The 15,959-nt window shown below is 37.1% G+C and overlaps 1 long non-coding RNA gene across 3 annotated transcripts in view; it reads right to left on the bottom strand.

Moving 5' to 3' along the window:
* The window catches only part of LOC108529395 (uncharacterized), a 69,999-nt gene that overhangs the window by 35,153 nt on the left and 18,887 nt on the right, over nt 1–15,959 (bottom strand). For all 3 annotated transcript variants that reach the window (XR_001885517.1, XR_001885515.1, XR_001885516.1), the window contains exons 2-3: nt 11,855–12,079; nt 628–782 (exon numbers count right to left, since the gene is read on the bottom strand). This is a non-coding gene — a long non-coding RNA (uncharacterized LOC108529395). The remainder of the gene's footprint in view (nt 1–627; nt 783–11,854; nt 12,080–15,959) is intronic.

A 15,959-nucleotide genomic window follows, 5' to 3' on the forward strand; every position in this document is an offset into this window, starting at 1 on the left:
AAAAAAAAAAAAAAAAAAAAAAAAAAAAAAAAAAAAAAGAGTAGAAGAATACAGACCCACTAACAAGACCAAGCTCCTAATACAAAATGGAAGGGAAAGTATACCAGCAAAAGTACTGCAACAGTGGGTACATAGTAAGTCCCCAGCAAATGCAGGAGGATTCCCATAATTATTACATATGCATAACATTTTATTTGCTAATAAATCTTGACCATGTGCAAAATTCAGCTGCAATTTTCTTTGTGTTTCCTTTTAAATAAATCACTGTTTTTAAAATTCTGACCAAGTTAATTTGTTTTTTTATACTCTTAATAGCAAACTTGTCCAAGGATCTAACTTTCTGGAACTTTTTTTTCACATTTTTAAGGAACAAATAGGACACTATGTTATTAGAATTCAGAGGCAGTGCTAAATTAAATTAATTTATTTTATATTTCTCTCTGGACACAGCTGAACATGCAACAGCCAATCTGCCCAGCACCAGGCGACACATGGAAAACCACCCAGATTTCTCTAAAATCATTGGTTAAGAGAAACTGTCATGGCTCAGTAGTATTTTGTGTTTCTGATACTGAAGCAATCTCAATGCTAGATGAACTTATTCTTGGTAAGAATTTGGCTGCTTACCTCTGGAAAGATCATTTGAAAATAACCTAATGTGTTCAAGGTTCCTCTTAGTGTGATTAAATAATTTCCAAATGGCTGCTCCAGGGTGAAGGAGTTTTTCTTTTTCTTTCTGGAAATAACTTCATTTTTTTCAACCGCAGAATGTCATCCTCAATCTACAAAATAGATCATAAACTAAAACATTAAAGTAAAAATCAAACCTTGTATGTACATCAAAGATTCAGCCTGTGTCAAGCAGTGGCAAGCTTTACAAAGAAAGGAAAGAAGAAAGCCAGCACTCTTTGGAATAGAAGTGCTCTAATCCCTTACTAAAAACTCTTTGATTTAAACATGTGGTCTAAATACTGTAAGCACAGGAGTATCATACAATTAGAAACACACTTAAGGCAAGAATTTTAAAAAGACATATCTATGCAGTTCTGTACTTTACTCAATCTAAAGCAAGGTTAATCATTAGGATTAGTTTAAATGAAAATGGCAAACTGCCTCTCTGTTTTTTTCTTGAATTTCCACGGTGAGCAATAACCAAAAACATTAGTATTCCATGTTATTCACGATTCTCCTATTTCACAACTTTATCAGTATCATTTGTAAAAAGAAATTACGTTTCTGTGGCTGCTACTGTGTAAAGTCATTAAACAATGCAAGCAAAAAGCTTACGATAAAAGCAGCATGCTTTCATTCTATTGCCAATATTCCACCAGTGAAGGCTGAACATCTATCCAAATCATGTGGGGAGGGCTGAGATGCATGAGTAGGGTGGAGAAATAGTTGAGACCACTGCCCAGTGTATGAGAATATAATGTTCACAACTCATTTTCAGGAAGCCATGCTCTCTGTGTTTCAATAACAGTGATGAGTTTGTCTTGAGTCATCCACATTCTTGCCCAGATGTTTCTGTGAGTCAGTGCTTAATTTTTAACAAGTACATTTCAGGAAAACAAACATATAGCACAAGATATTTATATTAATTTTTTAATGTTTATGAAAATCAACATGATATCAAATTACTATAATTTCTAAATAATCTCCTATAATTATGTATAGATTTACTCCACAAAATGATTTAGGTCATCAGTATTTTTTAGCACTGGTGGCTAAGGACTCTTGCTGACTTCTAGCAGCTTAGCAGGGACTCTAGGTAACAAGCAGCTTAACAGGACAATTTTATATTACTCATCATTTTATTCATTCAGTAAAATGATCCCATTCATCCACTGGGGTCATTTTACTATGATTCCCAAATCCTTCAGGGCCACACAGATTTTCGACCCTTTGTTTCACAAGATAGGAAGCAGAAAAGATTTTCCAACTTGGCTGCATGCTTAGCCAAATTATAGACTGTTCTGATAAATCATTCTATTCACATTAGGCTGCATGGCGTCTTTTCAAGGCAGTTTGTTTGAGGATCAAGTCATGATCATGGGGACTTTTTCATAAGTTAGTATGTTCTAATCAATGAAGTTGAGAGATGACAGATTAATTTGGAAATTAAACCAATGATTATCATTCATATCAACTTAAGTCATAATTACTCTTATAAATGCAAACTATATAATTAAAACATTGCTTGAGAACAAAAAACAACCTTGCTTTATTAGGGTGGTGTGCAAAGGAATATAAACTGAGGCAATAGAGTCCTTTTTGGGGACTGATGCTTAAGATTACAGAATATAGCCAGTGCAGTCTGTGTATGAGAATCTGAAATATTAGGCAAGGCCATGTTACATAATTGAAGGACTGTCACAACCAAAAATGGCTGCCACTTTTCTGAAAAGTCACACTGGGGAAGTGCTAGAGCCAGCCAATCCCTCTGCAGATCTCACACTTAGTGACAAGACCTGCTGAAACTCTGAAAGGAGAAAATTAACAATAGACATAGAAAAAAAAAATTGGAATATTTCAGAAAGTACTATGTTGCAGGAGTACTACTATAAACTTCAGTGGCCCTATTAAAAACCCTCTTCTAGAGGAGACATGCTAGAATGTGCAAATTTACTTGATTTTTCTTAAAACCAAGTCTTGGTAAGTTAAAATAGGGAGTCCTCCTAAACTGTAGGACCTTCCTCTTTCTTGTCCTGCTCTATTTACATTGATTGCCCAATAAATAGAGGTTGTACAAGATAGAAATCATGAGATGCTCAGCATAGTTAATACTAGCAGTGGGTTTATAATAATCTGTATAGCTATTTGATTATTCAATATAAATACTTAGAACCAAGAAGCTTAACTTGAAAAGTGGCTTTATTTAGAAAAGTAGATGTGTCATAGATAGGTAATTCCTATCCTTCCATTATTTTATGAAATAGAATTTGTAAAGAAAATATGTTGTTACAGGAATTCATAAAATATTTTTAAGCAGAGGACATTATCACATCTGCATTCTGAAAAATATTTTTGAAAGGCAATCTATATTGCCTTGAAGCAATTTGAAAAGTTTGAAGAGCATAAAATCAATTAAAAGTCTATTTCAATGGACTCGGGAAAGCAACAGCCTAAGACTGGACATCTTATCTGTTTGATCTGTGCCCCAGCCCACCACCACCCCTTACTCATCCACCACTGTTGGTAAAAGTTGAAGTGAAAGCCAAGTAAATATGCATTGCAGCTAAGGTAGCTGATATGGTTTGACTGTGTCCCCACCCAAATCTCAGCTTGAATTGTAGCTCCCATAATTCCCACATGTCATGAGAGGGAGCTAGTGGGAGGTAATTGAATCATAAGGGTGGGTCTTTCCCATGCTGTTCTCATGATAATTAATAAGTCTCATGAGATCTGATGGTTTGAAAACGGGGAGTTCCCCTGCGCATGCTCTCTTGCCTGCTGCTATGTAAGATATAACTTTGCTGCTCATTCATCTTCAACCATGATTGTGAGGCCTCCCCAGCCATGTGGAACTGTGAGTCAATTAAACTTCTTTCCTTTATAAATAACCCAGACTTGGGTATGTCTTTATTAGCATCATGAGAACAGACTCATACAGTAGTCACCCAAAGTGCCTAATTAGAGTCAAAACTCATGAACAAGGGAAGGTGATGGGCAGAGAAAAGATCAGCCCCAAATCACATTTTGGAAAGAAAGGCAGGAGTTAGAGGACTGAAGTGCCAGAACTTAGCAATGAGCAGTTATTTTTATGCATGTATACTCTAAGTTCTGGGATACATGTGCAGAACGTGCAGGTTTGTTACATAGGTAGACATGTGCCATGGTGGCTTGCTGCACCCATCAACCAGTCATCTAGGTTTTAAGCCCCACATGCATTAGGTATTTGTCCTAATGCTATCTCTCCCCTTGCCCTCCCACTCCCCAACAGGCATTGGTGTGTGATGTTCCCCTCCCTGTGTCCATGTGTTCTCACAATGAACACTTTTTTTTTTTTTTTTTTTTTTTTTTTGAGACGGAGTCTCGCTCTGTCGCCCGGGCTGCAGTGCAGTGGCCGGATCTCAGCTCACTGCAAGCTCCGCCTCCCGGGTTTACGCCATTCTCCTGCCTCAGCCTCCCGAGTAGCTGGGACTACAGGCGCCCGCCACCTCGCCCGGCTAGATTTTTGTATTTTTTAGTAGAGACGGGGTTTCACCGTGTTAGCCAGGATGGTCTCGATCTCCCGACCTCGTGATCCACCTGTCTCAGCCTCCCAAAGTGCTGGGATTACAGGCTTGAGCCACCGCGCCCGGCCATGAACACTTTTTAATGGAGGCAGTAGGGAGATCCTGCCGTCAGCTGCTGGTAGAAAAGAAGCTCTTAGGGAGAGATGAGGCCAACTTGAAAAGCAATAGTACAGGCAAGCATTCTTGTGGGCTGAAAGACCCACTACAAATGTGGTGGAGAAGCAACCACAAATGTGAGTGCTTGATGTAGTGGAGAACAAAGCACAGTGCCACAATGATTCTGCATGTAGGTGTGGAATGGGGAAGTTGGACACCTTTCCCATGCTTCTATTTGGTTCCAAAGGTTGAATGATCCCAGACCACCAGACCATATTCACAGGAAAGTTTAAAACTGCAACTAATATCAAAGTAATAGGTTTCTGTATTATTGTCTAGTTAGGATTGTTTCATCAGCTACTCCAATTGTGCAGACAATTTGGAATAGACTAAACCTTTCTCTCATCTCTTTTCTATTTTCATATTTTATTGACTTTCATGTACTCACAATGTATCAAATATTTAGGATTTCATTCTCAAATCAATATCTTAATGTTTATTTTTAAAGTTACTAAAACTAGACTTAGTTGATACAAGTTCTCACTATGATTTTTTTTATGTTTTAAAAGTAATTTGGAAATGGCAAGGATTTTGAACGTCTTGAGCACAGCTTCAGAGACACATACTTTAGTTTCATGTGTAGACTAAAATTTAGATAGAATCCAGTTAAACATTTCAAAGGAGCTTGTGTGATACATAGAATAGTCAAGGAAAGCACTTATCACATAGAAAGGGGGCTAGGAGCTTTACAGAAATTGGCACCCGTAACAGTACCAATTAAACAACAACTCCCCATTCCCTCCTCTCCCCATCCCTTGGTAACCTCTAATCCAATTTCTGTGTCTAGTTGTCTAATCTAGATATTTAATAAAAGGGAAGTTATACAATATTTACCATTTTTTATCTGGCTTGTTTTACTTAGCATAATGTTTCCAAGGTTCATCCATGTCATAGCACGCATCAAAATTTGATTACTTTTTATGGCTGAATAATAGTTCATTATATGTGTGTACCACATTTTATTTACCCATTCTCCTGTTGATGGACACTTCACTTGTTTCTACCTTTTGGTTATTGTGAAAACTGATGCAGTGAACATTGTCATACAACTATCTGTCTGAGTCTTTTTCTTTCAATTATTTTGAGTATAAGCCTATGATGGAAGTTGCTGGATCGTATTCTGTGTTTAACTTTTTCAGAAACTACCAAATATTTTCGCAATGGTTGCACCATTTTATATTCCTGTTCACAATGTAAAGGAGGTTTCAGTCTCTCTACATCCTTACCAACACTTCTTATTTTGCTTTTTTTAAATTATACCCATCCTAGTAGCTGTGAAGTGATAGTTCATTGTGATTTTGATTTGCATTTCCGTAATTACTAATGCCAATTTATTTGCAAAAACTACCTTTAATACAATAATTAATATTTTGTTTCTAAATGTTCATTACCAACATTTTATTTTCTTAGGTTGCCTTTAAAACTTTATATCCTTAGATCAACATTTTAAAATGTATTTTATAAGAGAGAATACACTAATTGGCATTTTTAATTTGCAATACATTCTAGAGCCAACATTCAGCAATATCGTGATGAAAATATAGTTTTATTAGGTTGGTGCAACAGCAATTTTTTTAAAGTACGAATACGCATGAGGCATTTCAAACAAAACTGACAGCAGCAGAGAATACCTTCAAATCCAGATACTGTCACACTCTTTAATAACAGCTTCTCATCCACCTGATTTAAATAATATATAACACCGTTACAGTTCTATGAGAGACTCTTTCAAAGGTTATATAAAGGACTTTTTCCTTCTATTGTTCCCTCCTTGACTAAAAGTATATGCCTGATTATTTAAAAATGTAAATATATTTTAAAATACCTTAAGAATGCCATCTAGTCCCTAAAACTTTGTAATATACACACCAAAAAATTGCCCGTCTTTAAACTTAATCCCCTTTCCAATTCATGCCTGTATTCATATTCTTATTTTATTTTTCTCGAAGTGTAAAAATTGGAATTTATTTTTTAGGCACTGTTGTGCATGACAACCCGGAATTAATTATCATACTTTAAAATAAGCAAAGTGAGTCAACAATTATGATATGCAGATAACTTCATAATTAACCTATAATTTAGATATCCAGTAATTTAAATGCATTAAACTATGTACTCTGTGTAGAGACATGCAGATTACCTGTTCCTGATATTAACATATAGCTCCCTCCAAAGAACTTTTTGTTTTCATAATTTATTCTCCATTAAAGTACATATTAATTTAATATTTCCTAATTTCCTAATTTGTACTAGTGTGGAGAAAGAAATGAGTAATGATTGAACATACTATGATTAAATTATATTCAGTAGTCCAGTGACTATGAAATACACACATCTCATTTCTTAATGGCATTCCATTAAAAGTTGTAAAGCAAGGAGTAATGGAAGCTTTTCTGTCTTCTCTTTTTAAAAATGAAACTCACTTAGGAAAAGGATTGCCAATTTATCTTTTAGGTTTTCCTCTTTTTCTGTTTCCAACAGCCACACTCACCAACAAACCTCTCCCACTCAAAAGCATTGAAATAGACATGCTGCAAATGCGAAGGATGTATGTCTATGATGTGAACACAGGAGTGGGTTGCTTCACTTCCAGCTCCTACTGGAGGATTAAACAGATACTAATCCTGAAAAATACACAGAGAAAAGCTTCTTTCCCAAAACATATGCTCACACACAAGTCATTGTAGTAGTGAGCAGGGTAGGATCCTTTATCAGCCCTAACTTTAAAAAGGGGAGGGTGGCTTATACTTACTATCATCCTAGTTTAAAACATAAATGATTATTGGTAGGTTGAAAATACCTATTGTCCAGAAGCCCCTAATGAATGCCCTTCACTAGCAATTCTTTAAGTAATAATGTGTACTAATGGACTGAATATTCACCAAAAAGACAGAAAATAGAAATATCTGGCCTAAAAATAAAAAGCTGGCAAGTGTTTTACACTGGTCTGAACTAGTCTTACATCTAGTAGAGGATAAAATACATCTTGACAGTATGTAAGCATCTTCACCACTTGGCTAGGATGTGTCATCTTAACAACAATAAAAATATATATATATATATATAAAATAAAAAACCAATGGCAAAAATATAAACTTAGAATGTTTGCCTTTGCTCCTAAAGGAAATTGCTAAATCATGTCTGATTCTGAGGGACTTAACTTACAAAGTGGGATAAGAAAACATAATACCGTCTTGCAGCAATGCCCCAAAGTTTCTGTAAGGTCATAGTGAGCGAAGTACTGACCAGGTGCACTTCAGCTTGCCCAAGAGAACTGTAACACCCAATTTCCCCTAATGCTTAAAAAAGGATGTGTCACTGAGGGAGCTCCATCTTTGTTTTTCTTTCAGACATGACTGCAAATTCCAGGACAAGCCCTAAGGAGCGAAGTCAGGAGACTCTCAGGCAAGAGCTTTTCACTAATTTACTCTCTCTTAATTGTAAAGAAGAGGTCACTTAAGTGATCAAAGGGGTTCTGCTGTTAGCTAAGTACCTGAGAAATTCTAAGGAATATATGAGTTCTCTCTATCTCTCTATATTCAAAGGCATATCTTTTTTTTTTTTTTTTTTTTTTTTTTTTAGGGAGAGTCTAAATCTGTCGCCCAGCCTGGAGGGCAGTGACCGGATCTCAGCTCACTGCAAGCTCCGCCTCCCGGGTTTACGCCATTCTCCTGCCTCAGCCTCCCGAGTAACTGGGACTACAGACGCCCGCCACCTCGCCCAGCTAGTTTTTTTGTATTTTTTTTTTTAGTAGAGACGGGGTTTCACCGTGTTAGCCAGGATAGTCTCGATATCCTGACCTCGTGATCCACCTGTCTCAGCCTCCCCAAGTGCTGGGATTACAGGCTTGAGCCACCGCGCCCGGCCTCAAAGGCATATCTGAGAGTGAGATAAGGAACTAGTTCTCTGCTAAATATCTTGACCAAAAGAAATGCTTGGATATTTTCATCAGTCATAGTACATCACCTGGAGTTCTCATTTGCCGTAAATTAAGAAAATGAAAATAATGGTGCCTCTAAACATCAAACATACACAAATACTTCCATCTTCTCTTGATAAACTGGCATAGATATCTCAAACAGGAATGTATTTTCAGTTGTTTTAGGTACAACATGTACAATAATGAGCCTGCTATGCTATATCTTTTACTATACCACACTTAGTTTTGTAATTTTATATTTCACAGGTATTAGTCTGTTCTCATGCTGCCAATAAAGACATACCTGAGACTGGGCAATTATAAAGGAAAGAGGTTTAATAGACTCACAGTTCCACATGCCTGGGGAGGCCTCACAATCATGAAGGAAGGTGAAGGAGGAGCAAAAGGACATCTTACATGGTGCCAGGCAAGAGAGCGTGTGCCCGGGAACTTTCATTTATAAAACCATCAGATCTTGTGAGACTTATTCACTACCACAAGAACAGTATGGGGGAAACTTCCCTCATGACTCAATTATCTCCATCTGGCCCCAACCTTGACATCTGAGGATTATTACAATTCAACGTGAGATTTGGGTGCAGACAGACCTAAACCATATTGTCATATAAATACCCCTAGACCTAACAGTCAAGGATTTATTTAAATCCATCTTCTCCAGCTTTCAGGAGCAAAGAACTTCCCTTTTAATATATAAATTAAAAATGCAAAGACCATTTTTTTCCACATTAGGAATCCACAGTCTTGCTGGTACTCAAAAGAGATATCTCACATTTGTCTTTGCAGCCAGTTTTCACCTACAATGACTACTTAATCACTGCTCCACCTTTCTCAAGTCTTCATCCAATGTCTAACAATAACTTTTTCCAGACTCTTACTTCTCAAGTGAGCATAAACAACACTATTAATTCTTCAGTGCATCGTTAAAATAAGGCTGTGGCGTTCAACAAAAAAAATTTTTTACTCTTATTTTCTAGCAAAATCAGTGATCTCCAAACCCAAAGAATGGCCCAGGGAACACAAAACAAATGCCTAACGACCATCCAAAACCAAAATAAACATTGTCTTCCCCCTGGGTCTAGGTCAGAAAAGGGAATTACCCTAGACCTCTGTCTTTGTTGAAGGCTGACTAAACACTGAACAACAGCGTGGTGTCTATGAAAATCACCACGGTTCACCATATTTATAATGACATCTCACTGATGGGACCTAGTGAGCAGGAAGTAGCATGTGTGTATCCTCAATACCTTGTTAAGAAATGTGCATTCCAGAGTACAGATGATAAGGTACCAGGAAATCCAGGGAGCTGTAACCACAAGAAAATTTTAGGCATCTAATGTTTGAACTGTTCCTCTCAGGTCCACAGTGAAATGCATGTTGCTTTATTTTGTACATCCCATTGCTAAGAGAAAGTCACAACACTCGGTTGCGTCTTTGAACTTTGGAGGCACTCCATACTGCATTTGGATATTCTGCTGTATTTACCAGGTAGCCCATGAGGCTGACAGCTTTGAGTGGAATCTGTACGAGTAAAGACACTAAAACTGGATTCAGTTGGGTCAGGTCCCACTGTAAGAAGCCATGTTAACTAGTCTCTATGAACTATTGTCCAGTAATCTATTATGCCATAACAAACAACTCCAAATCATAATTATTTAAAACCACAACAATCATGTCTTTAACTTACAAATCTGAAATTTGGGCAGGGCTTTGTGGAGAAGACTCATTCCTCTTCTACTATGTCTGGGCCTCAGATGAGCTAACTCAAATGGCTGGGGGACTGGAATCTTTCCATATGGTCTCTACCTATGATCTTTCCATGTTGCTCGCATTTCCCTACAGCATGATACCTTTAGGATATTTGAATTTCCCATATGGATGCTCAGGACTCTAAGCGGGAAAAGTAGAATCTGCCCGTCCTTTAAGAGGCTATCCTCAGAACCGGCTATGCATCACCTCTGCCATACTTTATTGGTTAAGCAAGTTAATAAGCTAGACCAGATTCAAGCAGAGAGGGATTAGGAAACTTTTCAGTGAGTGTTGTAAAGACTATGCAGCCATCTTTAATCTATGATAGTCAATGGATACAATAGCACTCAAATTACCTGTGGCTGAACAGGTTTCTGTAATAACCCTATGGTAGGCCTTAAATTCAAAATCATAGCTGTGGATAAAGGCATGCCCTCCTTTTTTTTTTTTTTTTTTTTTTTTTAAGACAGGGTCTTGCTCTGTTGCCTAGCCAGGAGTGCAGTGGCACAATCTCCGCTCACTGTAGCCTCCAACTCCCAGGCTCACACAATCCTCCCACCTCAGCTTCTGGAGTAGCTGGGACTACAGGTACTGGGCCACCAGACCCGGCTAATTTTTGTATTTTTTTGTAAAGATTGGGTCCCACCATGTTGCCTAGGCTGGTCTTGAACTCCTGGGCTCAAATGATCAGTCGGCCTTGGCCTCCCAAAGTGCTGGGATTACAGGCTCTCCTTAACAAGTAACTGCTCTCTTTCTGAGGAACGGTTCCTTTCTATGGCCATACCACCCTGAACGCACCTGAACACATGTGATCTTGGAAGCCAAGCAGGGTGGGGCCTGACTAGTATTTGGATGGGAGAAACAGCTCCTGGCTTGTTGTTAAAATCCCGATACAGTTGAAACACATGAATACAGACACCAAATGATCAAGTGACCTGAGCATGACATCAGGTGGGTGTTATCTGATATAGTATAGACTTTTCTGAAGACAGGCAGGACTAAATAAGCCTTGTTTCCAAATGGGAAAGATATGTACTTTATCAGGCTTTGGCAGCTCCTGAACGTGTTCATAGTAACATGGGTGGGATCTTCACATTCCCAGAATGTCTGTATTAGTCTGTTTTCATGCTGCTAATAAAGACATACCCAAGACTGAGTGATTTATAAAGAAAGAGAGGTTTAATAGACTCACAGTTCCAAATGGCTGGGAAGGCATCACAATCATGGTGGAAGGTGAAAGGCACATCTTACATGGCAGCAGGCGAGAGAGAGAATGAGAGAACCAAGCGAAAGGGGTTTCCCCTTATAAAACCATCAGCTCTCATAAGACTTATTCACTACCACAAGAACAGTATGGGGGTAATCGCCCTCCCTCCTGCTATGATTCAGTTATCTCCCACCGGGACCCTCCCACAACATGTGGGAATTATGGAAGCTACAATTCAAGATGAGATTTGAGTGGAGACACAACCAAACCATGTCAATGCCTAATCCTGCTGCATGTTAATAGTTAGCCCTCAGGACATACCTGGGCCTCATTCAGAATTCCCTCTGACCAGTTGAGGAAAAAATAAAAATAAAAAACAAACCTCAAGTCTGGCTTACAGATGGTTCTTCATGGCATCCTGGCACCACACAAAACTGGATCGTTAGGGCTCTGCTTTTACCATTTTGAGTGGTCTGGAAGGTCAATGGGAATGGAAACACCTTCAAGTGGGAAGAACTTCAATTACCATATTCCTTACCTATTGTGTTATCTAGGGTAAATGATTCTTACCATCAAGGAGAGAGGTAGGATTGCTGATGTATGACTGGAAATAAGGAGGAGAATGTCTATCATTCAGGAAATCCTGCTAGTTCCTTCCTAGTCTGCCCACGTGCAGTTGAAGGAGTGAAGGAAATAAGTCAGCATCTTATAAAGGCAGAATCCACAGTGCAAACTTCTCAGGGATAAATTTCAAATGAACTGTCAGCTCAAGAAACTTTCCAATAAAGGTGTTGGCTGAAAACAAAGGAAATATGAAATGAGTAGTTAAAAAAGAAATTATTGTATATCAAACATGACCTCATGAAAAGCTGTAAAAATGAAAACTATCATGAGGACCCCTATTTTTTTTGTTGGTCTCTTATGTTCTTATTTTTATATAATTCCTTTTATTTTCCACTCTCCCTTCTACCTGTAATTTTATACAGGATGTGTAGGTAATATCTCAGTGCAGAGATTACAGGATACCAAAATACTGCTGAGTTATAAACTAAAAAGAGTATAAACATAAAGCAGAAATTAATGCAAGAACTGATGAGACTGTGTCATCACTTTCAAAGAGATGGTTTGTTTTTGTTTGTACAAGGAATAGATGCATTATGTTAGGCAGTAGCACTTTGAAGTTATGATGAGTTTATTTGGAACTTCAAATATCAGAAGATGGAGAGGGATGAAATGTTGCAAAGTCCAAAGGATGTAGTGGGGCACAGATGATACATTGACTCACCCAACACCAATTCTATCCCTCTCTTGGGCTTTCCTTCCTATATTGCAGTGACTGGAAATGGAATTTGCACACTAACATACCAAAGGAGCATAAGCCTTATTTTAATAAATGCAAACAGTATCATCCTGTGAAAACCAATTTGTATTCATGATTGTTCAAAAGCTCTTAGCCAACAAGAAATAGAATTTAACTTCCTTAACCCAATAGAAGAATTAACCAACCACAGTAGCAAAAAATCACACCTCACGTTGAAATATAAATGCAGTCCTATTATCATATATGCTATTCCAAGCTAACATAATAAATCAAGAAAAAGAAATGAGATATAAATATTTAAATAAAAAATGTATCATCATTTTCAAGTGACACATTTGCATACCAAGAAAATAATAGTAATGAAAACAATTATAATACCATTTAACATTTATTAGGCCCTTATTATGTCAGACACTTTACTAAGCTGTTTATCTATATTAAATAACTTAATGAAAATAAATGAACAAAACTACATTTTATCAAAAGATAGATTCTTTAGATAAAATATTGTAAATGTTTTAAAGTCTGGCAAGTAGTTGGATGTGTGCATAACATACACAATAAAATAATGTTCCTGTAAATAATAAAATATTTTTTAAAAGAAAAAGTCTAGTTCCCCAAATAAATAAATGGATAAAAAAGCTAAGAATAACCAAATAGATAATGGATAACGCCTATATGAAGAAAATTGGAAAATATCACTGAAAGACATAAATGGACAAATGGCAAGATATGCCAATGTCCTAGAAGAAAGAATTTAATATGATACATATTTCACTTCTCCCCAAGTTTATATATATAATTCAATGCAATCTAAATCAACATAGCAAGAACATTTTTGCTAAACATTGACAAGCTGATTCTAAAATGCATGTGAAAAAAAAGAAAAAAACAAAAAAAAAGAAAAAAAAAGTAAAATGCATGTGAAAAAGTACATGTATAAAAATAACCAAGAAATTAAATGACAAAATACTAAATAAAGAAGCAGGACTTATTTTATAATAATGGCAACTAAAACAGTTTGTTATTCCACAGGGAGAAACAAATATATCAATGAGACAACTCTGGAAACAATGGAAACAAAGAACCAAAATAAACTTGCACATAAACAAAAACTCCATATATGACAAGCATAGTGTCATGAATTAAGTCAGATGGAAAAATAAAACAAAATACGATCCTAAATGCATTAAATAAACGAGTACATAAAAGAAGCCAAGTAGTTCAAAACTCAGAAAAAAAATAGAAGAATATTTTATGACATTAAGACAGGGACAAATTTCTTAAAGAAGATGTAGGAAACTCAAATCATAAAGAAAACACTACAAAATTAACATATTCCCGATGACGACGGAGGTATAAACAAGGCTAAGAAACAAGCAATAAAGATGTTTGAAACATATATAACATGCAATAAGTTATTTTTTCAGAGTATATAAAACACTCCTATACATGAAAAATTGAAAAATTAGTAGAGCATTTGAACAGCAATTCACTGAAAATGAAACTCAAATGGGCAGCAAATAAATTTTCCATCTCATTGGCCATTAGATTGGGTGCATATAAATGAGTTTTGGAAAATGGGATAGTAGCAGAAGTGATGAATGCCACTTATGGTTCTGGGAAAAGAAGGAAATAAAATGGAGGAGGAGAAAGAAAAAACATAAGCGGAGGAAGAGAGGGTAGACAAAGAGAAGGAGGAAAACAAAAAGGAAAAGAAGGAAGAGAAGTAGAAGCAGTTGTCAACTCCACTCTCTGATCCTCCCGCTAGCTTTCCCTCTGCTAAAACAAAAGCGAAGAAAATGTATTCATGATGGCAGAGCTAAATGATAAAGGACGGCCACCCCTTCCCCACCCCCTTCTTACTTGTTATGCAAGAAATTAATTGTTTAGTGTTTGTTACTACAGTATAGCCTAACCTAACCTAATATGACACTCAACCTGGTTTAGCCACATTTGCCACATCCCAGCTAATGACAACTCCATCGCTTGAAATATTAAAATAAAACACTTGATGCTATTTCCACCTCCTCTTTTTCTTTAACATCCAACATCCAATCCATCAGAGAATCTTATGGTTCTGCCTTCAGAAGACATTCAGAATCTAACTTTGACAGAGATCTTCCAAGTGGTCATCATCTGTCACTTGGATTATTGCAATGGTCTAACAATTATTCTCCCTGCTTCCTTACTCACTCTCCTATAGTCTAATCTCAACCCAGGAATCATAGTGAGTCTCTTGTAATGTATGGTGGAATTTCTGGAACGTGATTATGTCAGCAGTGTAGTTGTTTTAAGTGTCCCAAACTTGTCTTGAAAACCAAATAGAGAAGCTAGTATAGCTGAGATGATGGGAACCACAGCCCCAAGAATGTGGGTATATCCTGGGGACAAGGTAGCTACAGCCGCAGGACATGCATGATCAACAGTTGTGGTGAGAAAGCATGAAGTGAAAGACAGCTAAATAGCTTAAAAGTCAAAAAAATCAAAAAGTCGGTAAGAAATAAACGTGACCCCACTCCCCCCCCGCCCCCGCCCACACACACACACACATGAAAAGAATTTGCCCTGAGAGGAAATCTGGTAAGAAAAGAAAAGATATCTAAAACAATTCATGATATTGGAAAAGTCCTCACAGCCTCAGAGTTGCAGATCAGAGCCAAAATTACACAGATGTTGGGGAAACTAACGTGGGTATGGTGGTTCTGGCCTTCAATAAAATCTCACACACTTCCCTCCAGTAGGACAAGGCCTCATTCCACTGGAAATAGCAAAACTGAAAAAGGAAGGAATCATGAGAATGAAAGGAGAGAGAGAGAACGAGAGAATGTTTGAGAAGCTCAGAGAAAGGAAGTATCAGGAAGTACTTTAAGAGCAAATGCTTTTGAGTCGCTCTTGCCACCAAAAAAAAAAAAAAAGTTGCTATGTGAGATGATGGATATGTTAATTTGCTTCACTATAGTAACCATTTAACTATCTACATAATATCATGCTGTAATCTTCAAATATACACAATCCAATTTTTTAAAAAAAGAATTCAGAACATATAAGAAAATATTTATCATTGTTAATGGATAAATAAAAATAGAGCAAAAAGAATAAATGCAAGACCTGATGCTGAGAGCACAGCCATGGATGACAAGACAGTGGACCTCACAGATGAGTGGCAGGGAAGCCTTTCTCTCCTTGTTTTTTTTTTCTTTTTTTTTTTTTTTTTTTTTTTTTTTTTTTTTTTTTGAGACAGAGCCTCACTCTGTCGCCTGGGCTGGAGTGCAGCAATGGCGTGATCTCGGCTCACTGCAACCTCCACCTCCCAGATTCAAGCAATTCTCCTGCCTCAGCCTCCTGAGTAGC

The sequence above is a fragment of the Rhinopithecus bieti genome, unplaced genomic scaffold (assembly GCF_001698545.2).
Source record: "Rhinopithecus bieti isolate Rb0 unplaced genomic scaffold, ASM169854v2 scaffold_6712, whole genome shotgun sequence".
Classification (NCBI taxonomy): Eukaryota; Metazoa; Chordata; class Mammalia; order Primates; family Cercopithecidae; genus Rhinopithecus; species Rhinopithecus bieti.